Source organism: Etheostoma cragini, chromosome 18 (assembly GCF_013103735.1).
Source record: "Etheostoma cragini isolate CJK2018 chromosome 18, CSU_Ecrag_1.0, whole genome shotgun sequence".
NCBI classification, from domain to species: Eukaryota; Metazoa; Chordata; class Actinopteri; order Perciformes; family Percidae; genus Etheostoma; species Etheostoma cragini.
Genome location: NC_048424.1, coordinates 660,945 through 671,665, shown reverse-complemented (window position 1 = coordinate 671,665; position 10,721 = coordinate 660,945). Strand labels below are relative to the sequence as shown.

General features: G+C 37.9%; 1 long non-coding RNA gene across 1 annotated transcript in view; it reads right to left on the bottom strand.

The window, feature by feature from the left end:
• Positions 1-6,044: 6,044 nt before the first annotated feature.
• LOC117961212 overlaps positions 6,045-10,721 on the bottom strand; it is a 27,233-nt gene continuing 22,556 nt past the window's right edge. Inside the window, exons 3-4 of the long non-coding RNA XR_004660346.1 lie at positions 7,619-7,626; positions 6,045-6,054 (exon numbers count right to left, since the gene is read on the bottom strand). This is a non-coding gene — a long non-coding RNA (uncharacterized LOC117961212). The remainder of the gene's footprint in view (positions 6,055-7,618; positions 7,627-10,721) is intronic.

Sequence of the window (10,721 nt, the reverse complement as noted above, 5' to 3'; positions counted from 1 at the left end):
CACTCCCCTATGTTAAAATACAGGGGCATAAGTATACACTCCCCTATGTTAAAATACAGGGGCATAAGTATACACCCCTTTTTATTCCTCTTTTTAATCTACTTTCGCCTGGGTGTGTAAACTTTCTCAAGCCGATGTATGTTGAACTGTACCGTGGCTGTGATGAGATGTATTTGTGTTTTATTTGAGTTTACAGATGAAGGATAGTTCTGATATAGTGGTTTCTACCTCAGTTGGTCAACAGGGTTTTAATCCAACAGTTTTACAACTGAGCTGGGTACTAGTTTTGAAACTGGCCTGCTGGACCCAGTCTATCACTTCATGTACACTAAGATTGGATGTTTAGATCGTCTTTGTGGTGGGTTAAATGGCTGCTATGCTTTCTCAGATGAGTTTTAGGGTTCAGCATCTGCTGTCTGATAATCTCCAGTATTACCCTGCTGTCCTATCCATGAGCATTGCTTGCATTGGTTTTGATAGTGAATCCATTTCTTGCAGATTGGTGGTTTTTTGGTTTTTGGTGCATGTTGTGCTTTCATGCTGTTGATCTACATCGTTGGTGGTTTTTATTCGGATCCCCTTTAGCTTCATCATAAGATAAAAACTCTTCTTCCTGGGGTCCTACAATCTGTTCTTTGACAATACTCTTTATGACATAACATTATACACCCTGACATAACATTTGAAAATACCAATCATAATTAAATCTTACACTTAACGCAATTAATACAAAAATAAAAGACACTACTCCGACTAGATACATCTATTTTAAGAAATAAGATAACAAACTAATTTGATATTACATATTTAATTCCTTGTAAACTATGAATATTCAGAGCTGCTCGCTTTTTGACAAATACTTCTGGAAGTGCACACATGACTCCCGTTCTTTTTACACTACACTGGCTTCCGGTGCATTGATTTTAGAATTGATTTTAAAATTGCATTGTTTGTTTTTAAAGCCTTAAATGGCCTTGCCCCGGGGTATTTGTCCGAGCTTTTATGTTGTTATGTTGTATATGTTATGTTATGTTGTGTTGTCTTTCAATCAACCACGAAAAAATGAAACATTCTGACATTTTTGTCACTTTTTCAATGTTGTGGGTGCTTTTTTTGATGTTTTTCCGAAGTGATTTGATATTTCTAATGTTGACATTTTCATCTTATTTTGAAGGCCCATTTTTTGTGGTGAAAAAACGGAAAATGGGTCAAAGTTGACCCAAGGACAACATGAGGGTTAACTTTGGGGGGGCAAAATCGGCTGTTGTGGTCTTCAGATCCACGGACTTAAGAGTCCCAAGATCGAGGTACAGACAATGGGGCAATTGGGCCTTCGCTGTTGCTTTTTTACACTTATTACATATACACTTATTTATTTAGAATGGCTTTTAAGACGTAGAAGTTTTGCAACAACTTCCATCTTCTTCTTCTGATGATTTTAGGCAACTCTACCTGTTTTACTGTTTTCTATGCTACATGTTTTGTTGTTTTTTTTTCTTGTCTTTTATTGAATGTTGTGGTATTCTTGGTTAATGTAAAGTAGTTTGGACAGCTGTTGGTTGCTCTAAAGTGCTTTATAAATAAATGTTTGATTGATTTTAGGTGTCATAAGTGATGTGAGTTGAACAGGTATTGCAGCATTTCCTCCTCCTGTTTTAATCCCAGTACATCACTGCATACTGTGTATTATACTGTGTATTATCCACTGGGATTAGATATGAAGGATTCCACCGAGGTAAGTGGTTTCTGCCCATTAAGAGTGGATGTTTGGCTGGTTGTTGTTGTTTTTGTTTCCCCACATGTGTTTTATATTTTATGTCTCGACATCTGCTGTCTAATAATCTGATAAATTATGCTGCCGACCTTCCTTTTTGCTCGTGGTTTGGGTCGGGACATATGGCGCTTTCATGCTGTTGATTTACAGTGTTGTGAAATATGATCAGAGGTGTCGAAAGTATTCACATTTACTACTCCGGAAGAAGTACAGATACTAGCGTTTAAAAAGACTCCTTTAGAATAACAACTCAAGCTTTTTACTCGAATCAAAGTGTAAAGTAGTGGCTTCAAAAGTAAAAGTAATGCAAGGTAAAAAAATACTGATGAACTGAGTTTTGGAAACAATTAGCTTGTGTTACTTGGGTGCGCAGAGCTTGCAGTCCATTCAAAAGAAGTTGTTTTTGCATCCAACCATTAATCCAGGGATGCAGAGGTGGTCATCGTGGTTACCAACCTCCTCGCTGGTGGTTGGTTGGGACGTCTCGCAGCGAGTCTCTGCCTCGGACATCTTCGTACTAGGCTACATACGGCTGCTGTTTCCTTGCTGGAGTGAGATGTGATTTGTGTCATGTGCGATGGTGTAATTGGTGCAATTAGTGTAAACCAAAAGGGTGTTGTAATTAGAGACCGACTGATAAAGGATTTTTAAGGCCGATACAAATATTTGGTTCCAAAAAATAAAGAAACTCATAACGTAAACAGATTAAAAATATTTTTATAAAATATTATATCATGAAAAATATTTTTATAAAATATTATATCATGAAAAATATTTTTATAAAATATTCCATGAAAAATATTTTAATGAAATATTATCTCATCAAAAATATTTTATAAAATATTATCTCATGACATTTTTTTAAATAAAATATGTCATGAAAAAGATTTTTATAAAATATTATGTCATGAAAAATATTTTTTAGAAAATATCATCTCATGAAAAATATTTTTAGAAAATATCTCATCAAAAATATTTTTATCAAAAAGGATGTCATTAAATATTTGTATAAAATATTAAAAAATATTTTGATAAATTACGTCATGTAAAAAAACATTTTTATGAAATATGTCATGAAAAATATTTTTATAAAATATTATATCATGAAAAATATTTTTATAAAATATTCCATGAAAAATATTTTTATGAAATATTATCTCATCAAAAATATTTTACAAAATATTATCTCATGACATTTTTTTAAATAAAATGTCATGAAAAAGATTTTTATAAAATATTATGTCATGAAAAATATTTTTTAGAAATTATCATCTCATGAAAAATATTTTTAGAAAATATCTCATCAAAAATATTTTTATCAAAAAGGATGTCATTAAATATTTGTATAAAATATTAAAAAATATTTTGATAAATTACGTCATGTAAAAAAACATTTTTATGAAATATGTCATGAAAAATATTTTTATTAAATAATATGTCATGAAAAATGTATTTTTCAAATATCTCATCAAAAATATTTAATAAAATATCTCATGAATTCTTTTTATAAAATATCATCAAAAATATTTTTAGGAAATATGTCATGACAAATATTTTTGTCAAATATTACCTCATCAAAAATATTTTTATAAAATATGAACTCATCAAAAATATTTTTATAAAATATTACCTCATTAAAAATATTTTTATAAAAATAACTCATGACAAATATTTTTATAAAATCTCATGAAAAATATGTTTATGAAAAATTGTCATGAAAAATATTTTTATGAAAAATTTATCTCATGAAAAATATTTTTATGAAATATTACCTAATGAAAAAATATTTGTATAAAATATCTCATGAAAAATATTTTTATAAAATATTAGTTCATGACATTTTTTTGTATAAAATAATATCTCATGGAAAATATTTTTAAAAAAGCAAAGGGGGGGGGGGGTTACTCGGAAAAAACTAGAATATAAGATGTTTTCAGTTATATCACACTGTTTTAGTGTACAAGTACATAATTCCACATGTGTTCATTCATAGTTTTGATACTTTCAGGGATAATCTACAATGCAAATAGTCACGAAAATAAAGGAAACCCATTGAGTGAGAAGGTGTGTCCAAACCTTTGGCCTGCGCTGTAGTTTCACAAGATTGGGACTTCTCCAAGCCACCATTTTTGTGATTTTTAAGTACGCATAACTGAATATTTATCTGCTGCTGCATATCCGGTGGGCTGCTGGGTTTAGATTTATCCATCTCACTTCACTAGCTGGTCCTTTCCTCTCAGTGGCTGGAGGTGGTTTGTGGGTAACGACCACACGACGACACGTGCCGAGCGCCATCACAGTAGATCCCACGATATAGCCGGTATCTGGCTCAATATCTAATCAGGTTTTTTGGGGAGAAGTTATCAGCCTGAAATTACTTTTGCTTCAACAGAAGAATTCTTAGTGGAGACAGACACATAATATGTTGCTAAATTGTTATAAACAACCCCCCCCCCCCCACCCCCCTTTTTTTTCATCATCTGGTAATGAGACACTATGGCCTCTCAGGCACGTCTTGTATTTGGGAGATGTAATGTTGTCATAGCGATGAGAGAAGCATCCCTGCCTGGTGGGACGAGGGCCAAAGAGGTGGAGGATTATGATTATGAAGCCGTGCCGATGCAGATTGGATTCCTCTATTATCGAGGGTTTCATCATACATCTGGAGAGCTAACGCTCTTCTAATCCTCCAAGGCTGTTTTTCCACCATTTTGCCTACAGGGAGCATTTGTCTGATCCCTGTAGTTTGGGTAATCCCACTCATATCTGCCGTGACACCGTTTTGCCTGGAGAGGGACTTTGTACTAGTCCAATGTGGATACCTACATTTTATTTTCAGTGGGTTTGTCTAAAGAGGATGTTTCAACTCAGTTAGTATTGAATATTAATAGTGAAACTTTTCTCCGTTGGTACTAGGGCTGGACGATCAATCAGAAATGAATCGGCATCGAACTTCTGAAGCTGTTACCAACGTACTTTTCCCATGTAATAAGATAACAAACTAAGTTGTTGTTGTTAAATATTTAATTCCTTGTAAACTATGAATATTCAGAGCTGCTCGCTTTTTGACAAATACTTCTGGAAGTGCACACATGACTCCCGTTCTTTTTACACTACACTGGCTTCCGGTGCATTGATTTTAGAATTGATTTTAAAATTGCATTGTTTGTTTTTAAAGCCTCAAATGGCCTTGCCCCGGGGTATTTGTCCGAGCTTTTATGTTGTATATGTTATGTTATGTTGTGTTGTCTTTCAATCAACCACGAAAAAATGAAACATTCTGACATTTTTGTCACTTTTTCAATGTTGTGGGTGCTTTTTTTGATGTTTTTCCAAAGTTATTGGATATTTCTAATGTTGACATTGTCGTCTTATTTTGAAGGCCCATTTTCTTTTTGTGGTGAAAAAACTGAAAATGGGTCAAATTTGACCCGAGGACAACATGAGGGTTAACTTTGGGGGGGGGGGGCAGAATCGGCTGTTGTGGTCTTCAGATCTACGGACTTAAGAGTCCCATGGGCCATGACGATAATCTTAATGATTTATCTGTTGATAGGCCTACTTCCTCCTTTTTTAGTAAAATCATTCACTCGACACTCGCCAGTTGCCAAATGCGGGGGCGAGCCGACACACACACACACACACACACACACACACAAAACACGCACACAGACACACTGGCACACACGCCTGACGCTACCTTTTCCTAACAGAGTTAACTCGCCGGCCCTCAACAACAGTTCGATGTGTCCCGTAGCTCTCCACAAGTGGGCGGCTGTGGCTCAGTGCTAGAGCAATGGAAGGTTGCCAAGGGGAAGGTTTGTTGGTTCAATCCCTGGCCCTGCAGTCCCTGACTGCAAGTGTCCTTGAGCAAGACACTGAACCCCGAGTTTCCCCCGATGATGCGCCATTGGAGTGTAAATGTGAATGAGTGTGGATCTGATGAGCAGGTGGCACCTCGTACTGCAGCCTGGGCCACAGTGTGTGATTGGGGATCGGTTCCTGATGTTAAAGCGCTTTTGAGTAGTCGTTAAGACAAGAAAAGAGCTAGATACATGCAGAGTTGCTTGAATTGCAACATGCTGGTTCAAAGTTAGGACTAACAAGTTAATTAGCAGGTAGGAAATAGATGGAATAGCCTATTTATTTACATTTCTATCATGCAAAATATGATTTTTAACCCTCGTATTGTCATCAGGTCGAATTGACCTGTTTTCCTACATCAGTGTTTTATTCCTACCCAATTTTAATTACCCCAAAAAACCTGATTGATTCCAACGCTCTTTGGCAAATACAAATCTATATTAAATTTGATAGCATTGTAAAACAAATGGAAGTGTTTTTGAAATAGTATTGAGTAAAAGTTGACATATTCCAGTCTGTGATTATCATCACCATCCATTCCTTTAATTTTAGTCTAAATAATTCCTAATTTCTGCTTTTCTAACTCAAACATTAGGTCATTAGGTATAATTTTTTTTTATTGACCATAAATTCCAAAAATAACAGTTAATAGTTAATAGTCTTGAAAACGTCGAAAGTGACAAACATTGAAAAACTTAGTGTTGAAAAAAAGGGACAAAATAAAAGTTGTTAAATATCGATAAAAAGCATCAACAAAACAAAATAAACGCAGTGATATCACACAAAAGTAAATTATTGTTCATGAATTTTTATTGAACTCTTCATTGCACTCATGCCTCTTGTGTGTGTGTGTGTGTGTGTGTGTGTGTGTGTGTAAGCACATTGTCAGCAACAATGCTCCAATGAAAAACCCCTCGTATGTGTCTTCATGTCTTGTAAATAAAGCCGATTCTCATCGTATCGGGGTAAAACGTGTAGTTAATCGTTGTTAAATCATTGGTCTTCCTCCACCTCTTGGGTGAAGTTTGACTCTGCTGCACTGATGGTGTGAAGACCTCCGTCCTCCTGCCTGTTCCAGCGGAGCTCGACTCTCCCAACCTGGTCCTCTCTGGCACTCGAACACGTCTGCAGTGATAATTAATGAGAATTACAGTTGCACTGAGAGGCACTTTGGCAGCGAGGGAGAGAGAGAAGGAGGAGAGAGAGAGAAAGAGAGAGAGAGAGAATTGGACTGAGAGGGGATCATTGAGACATAATGATTATGGTGAAGAAGACAGAGATGGAGGTGGTGGGAGGAGAGATGAAAAGAGACTAATGTGATTATTTTGCAACTGGCAGAAGATCTACTCGCCTTTTTCTTCTTCTACTGTCTGAGTGACAAACATACAGCAATGCAGTCATAAGTATATAACTTATTTATTTAAGTTCCTTTCTCGGATGAGTGGCACTGAGCCATTTTAGGTGGGGTGTGTTGAGGCATTAGGATTTGACAGTAAAGTGTCTTTTTATTTTTTATATGCATTAAAAAGTGTACTTCTAGGAGTGGTTTTAAATCACTATGCTTGTACTTGAGTTGATTAGTGAAGAAGAAACTGTCAGAGAGAGAGAGAGAGAGAGAGAGAGACGCGTGACCGTGTTCTACCAATCAAACGTCGTCGTGCAGTCACATGACCGTACTCGATCTCAGCAGCGGGACATGTTAGCTTTACAGTCGTAGCAAAGATGTCGAAACGAAGATGAAACAATGCCAAGGCAACGCCGACCAGACATTATTCGGATGATTACTTTTACTTTTAGTTGAGTCATTTTATTCTGAAGTAACAGTACTTTTACCTAAGTACAATTTTGGGCTACTCTACCCACCTCTGACTACTAGTTCTCAGCTAAAAGTGCTCCAACAGTAAAGTGGATTTTCTCCTGTTGGTCAGGTTATCTCCACCAACACAGTCGTTATAATCAACTATCAAAGAGGATTTATACTCATGGTTCTGAGGGGAAAAAATGCTCAACATTACAGTCATTTTTGATCTTTTTGCATCTAAATAACCAACAAATCCAGTGTGTAATGCATTGCCAGCTTTTCTTTTTAGTCAGTCCTCATCGCAAAGAATAAACATGACACACCAGACGGACATTTGCATATTACATTTTGAGGCATTTGGCAGCCATTCGGATCTGGGGAATACTGTAGTTAATTCAAGGGCGTGATTTCCACTGTACTGACAGTGAAGGGACAACTCACTTTTAATAATCCTTTTAAAGTTTAATTTACTCCCCAAAGTCTCTCGGAACAGGGTCCTCTCATTGCCTAGAGAGGAGGAGGAAGATATTGATATGCCTATCATATCATTGCTCTGAGTGCTATGCAGACCTTCTCTGCCCTGGGTTTAGGGTTTTTGTTTGTATGCAGCATGAGAAGAGAACTGCAGACACTACTCTGGGCTGAACAGAGTCTTGTCACTTCCTCTGCATGCTTTTATTTTGAGTAAAAAACAATTTAATTCAACATTTTGCAAATATTCTTGCCTATAAATCAAAGGAAATGCAGTTTACAGTGGCACTGAAGGACAAAATGCTTTAAAATTATTTCCTAGATAGATATAAATGTATACAATAACCTACAGGAAACAGCATTGACTTGCATTATATTTTTGGGCTGACTCCATTGAGTCATTTCCAGTTCTGAAACCAAACCTGTGCCCCTGGAGGTTAAAACCACCGCACCCCCAGACCACCACAGTCTTGCAGTTTTGTCCTCCATGGTGTCTGTGGTTGGTTGTGTTTCTGAGATACTTTGCAGTAATTCAAAGGTCTTTGAGGTGATTTGTGGGATGCTGTAATCCTGCAGTAGAAGCTCTTTTTATCCATTTGTACCTTGAAGTGGACCGGAAGTAAAAATCTATGAAAAGACCTGCTGTGAAGTGTTTAGTTGGAATGATGTTTTATTATGAGACAGGATTAGACACCACTAAATAAAAAGGAAGTGATGCTGTTGGGAGGGCTGAGAGCTGCTGGAGTCTCTGTTGATTTCTGTGTTTTTTTGGCTTTTCTTTCACATAAACAATCACCCCCAAAACGTGGGAACAGTCTCCCACCTCCAGTGGTTTGCATTTGAGCTTTCTTTTTAGTTTTGCTCAAACGGAGGTTAAATAAACGTGGGCAGAGCCAGCAGCTCGTCGCGCTCGCCCTTCCATCAAAGACGTTTTCAGCAGTGATGTGATGGTCAAGTACAAAACAGCTGCTGGCAAATTCACCCAGGGAAGGAGAAAAACACAAAAAAACAAGCAGTCTTTTTGTGTTATAGTCAATCCTAAAATATATAGCCTTGCCTAGATCCGTGGTATTTCAGCTTGACACTTGCTATCTCTTTCATTAGAGTTGTCACAACTGATATAAGAGGGTGATGGTGACCTTTTTAAGGTGGAGGTTCAGACCTCCAGAAAGGCCAGAGCAGTGCAGAAGAATCCTCTGCCGTGGGGGAATTTTCCCAAATATAACAAATGACTGAAAGAAAAAAGAATCCAAGGCACTCATCTTTGTGAAAATGATCATAAAAGCCTTTTTAAGATGGCTATTTCATATTTAAATCTTACTTTTAAAAGTAGAGCGGGGCTACCCTGAGTTCTCGTGAAAGCATAATGTGAATTTGCTCAGCGAGTTCCTCTGGCATCGAGTAATGCTGCTCATTAACTATGCCCTCGTAGTTGAGCTGCACCAATCACATCGGTGTATCTGATGTAGGCGGGGCCATAGGGGAGCTGCACCAATCACATCGGTGTATCTGATGTAGGCGGGGCCATAGGGGAGCTGCACCAATCACATATGTGTATCTGATGTAGGCCGGACCAGAGGCGAGCTACACCAATCACATTGGTGTATCTGATGTGGGCGGGGTCTGAGGCTAGCTACACCAATCACATTGGTGTATCTGATGTAGGCGGGGCCATAGGGGAGCTGCACCAATCACATCGGTGTATCTGATGTAGGCCGGACCAGAGGCGAGCTACACCAATCACATCGGTGTATCTGATGTAGGCCGAACCAGAGGCGAGCTACACCAATCACATCGGTGTATTTGATGTAGGCGGGGCCAAAGGCAAGCTAGACAGATGACAGTCTAATCTACCAGTTAGCTCCGCTGGTCCCAGTTCTTTCTTTCTTTCTTTCTTTCTTCTGTTTTTTAACAACAACTCATGTAGTTTTACAATTTCGAGATGATGCCGTCATATTTCTTTTTAAATTAAAACAAGTGACATAGGTTGGGAAACAAACTCATTAAAACCGTTTTTGAAATTCTGTTAAGGTAACGCCTAGTTTCAGACCAGTGTGTCTTTTCGGCTGCAGTAGATGTTGGATTTGTTTGGGAGCCACACTGAGTTAATGTGAATGAGCTTCAACACCTCTGAGGTCTACTTACAAATTCTATCAACACAATTCTTCACACATCCAACGGACTATCTTCCAATTACTCCCTCTTACTTTCCACCAATGCATTTTAAACAACAGGAAAGTTGTATGGGATGCCGTACAAACCCCTGATGGACACTAATGAATAGGACAGGTCATAATGTTGATGTCTGACCTCAGTAACGGGGGGGGGGGGGGACATAATGCTACCTACGCTGACATAGTAAATTGCCTTTTTTGCTTTAATGAAATTCCTCTCGCGGACAGTCCCTCACCTTGAGGGGTGTCCTTGCATGCATTTAGGAAGCAGAGGAATAAGTTTCCTCGGTCTGTGAGGAGAATAATCTCATTGTTTTTCTTTTGTCTGTCGAGTTGACCGACTGGCGGAAAGAAATCCTTCGCTCCTTAAACGCCTCACGGATCTCTGAGCCTGTGAACACCGAAGAAGGAGAAGAAAGAAGGAAGATGACATTATGTCCATTAAACAACTGGACTGAGCTCAGATTAGGTGGAACACTTCCACATCTATCTTAATACCCATCATCGTGTGTGTGTGTGTGTGTGTGTGTGTGTGTGTGTCTGCGTACTCTGTGTGTGTGTGTGTCTGCGTACTCTGTGTGTGTGTGTGTGTGTGTGTGTGTGTCTGCGTACTCTGTCTGTGCGTGTCTGCGTACTC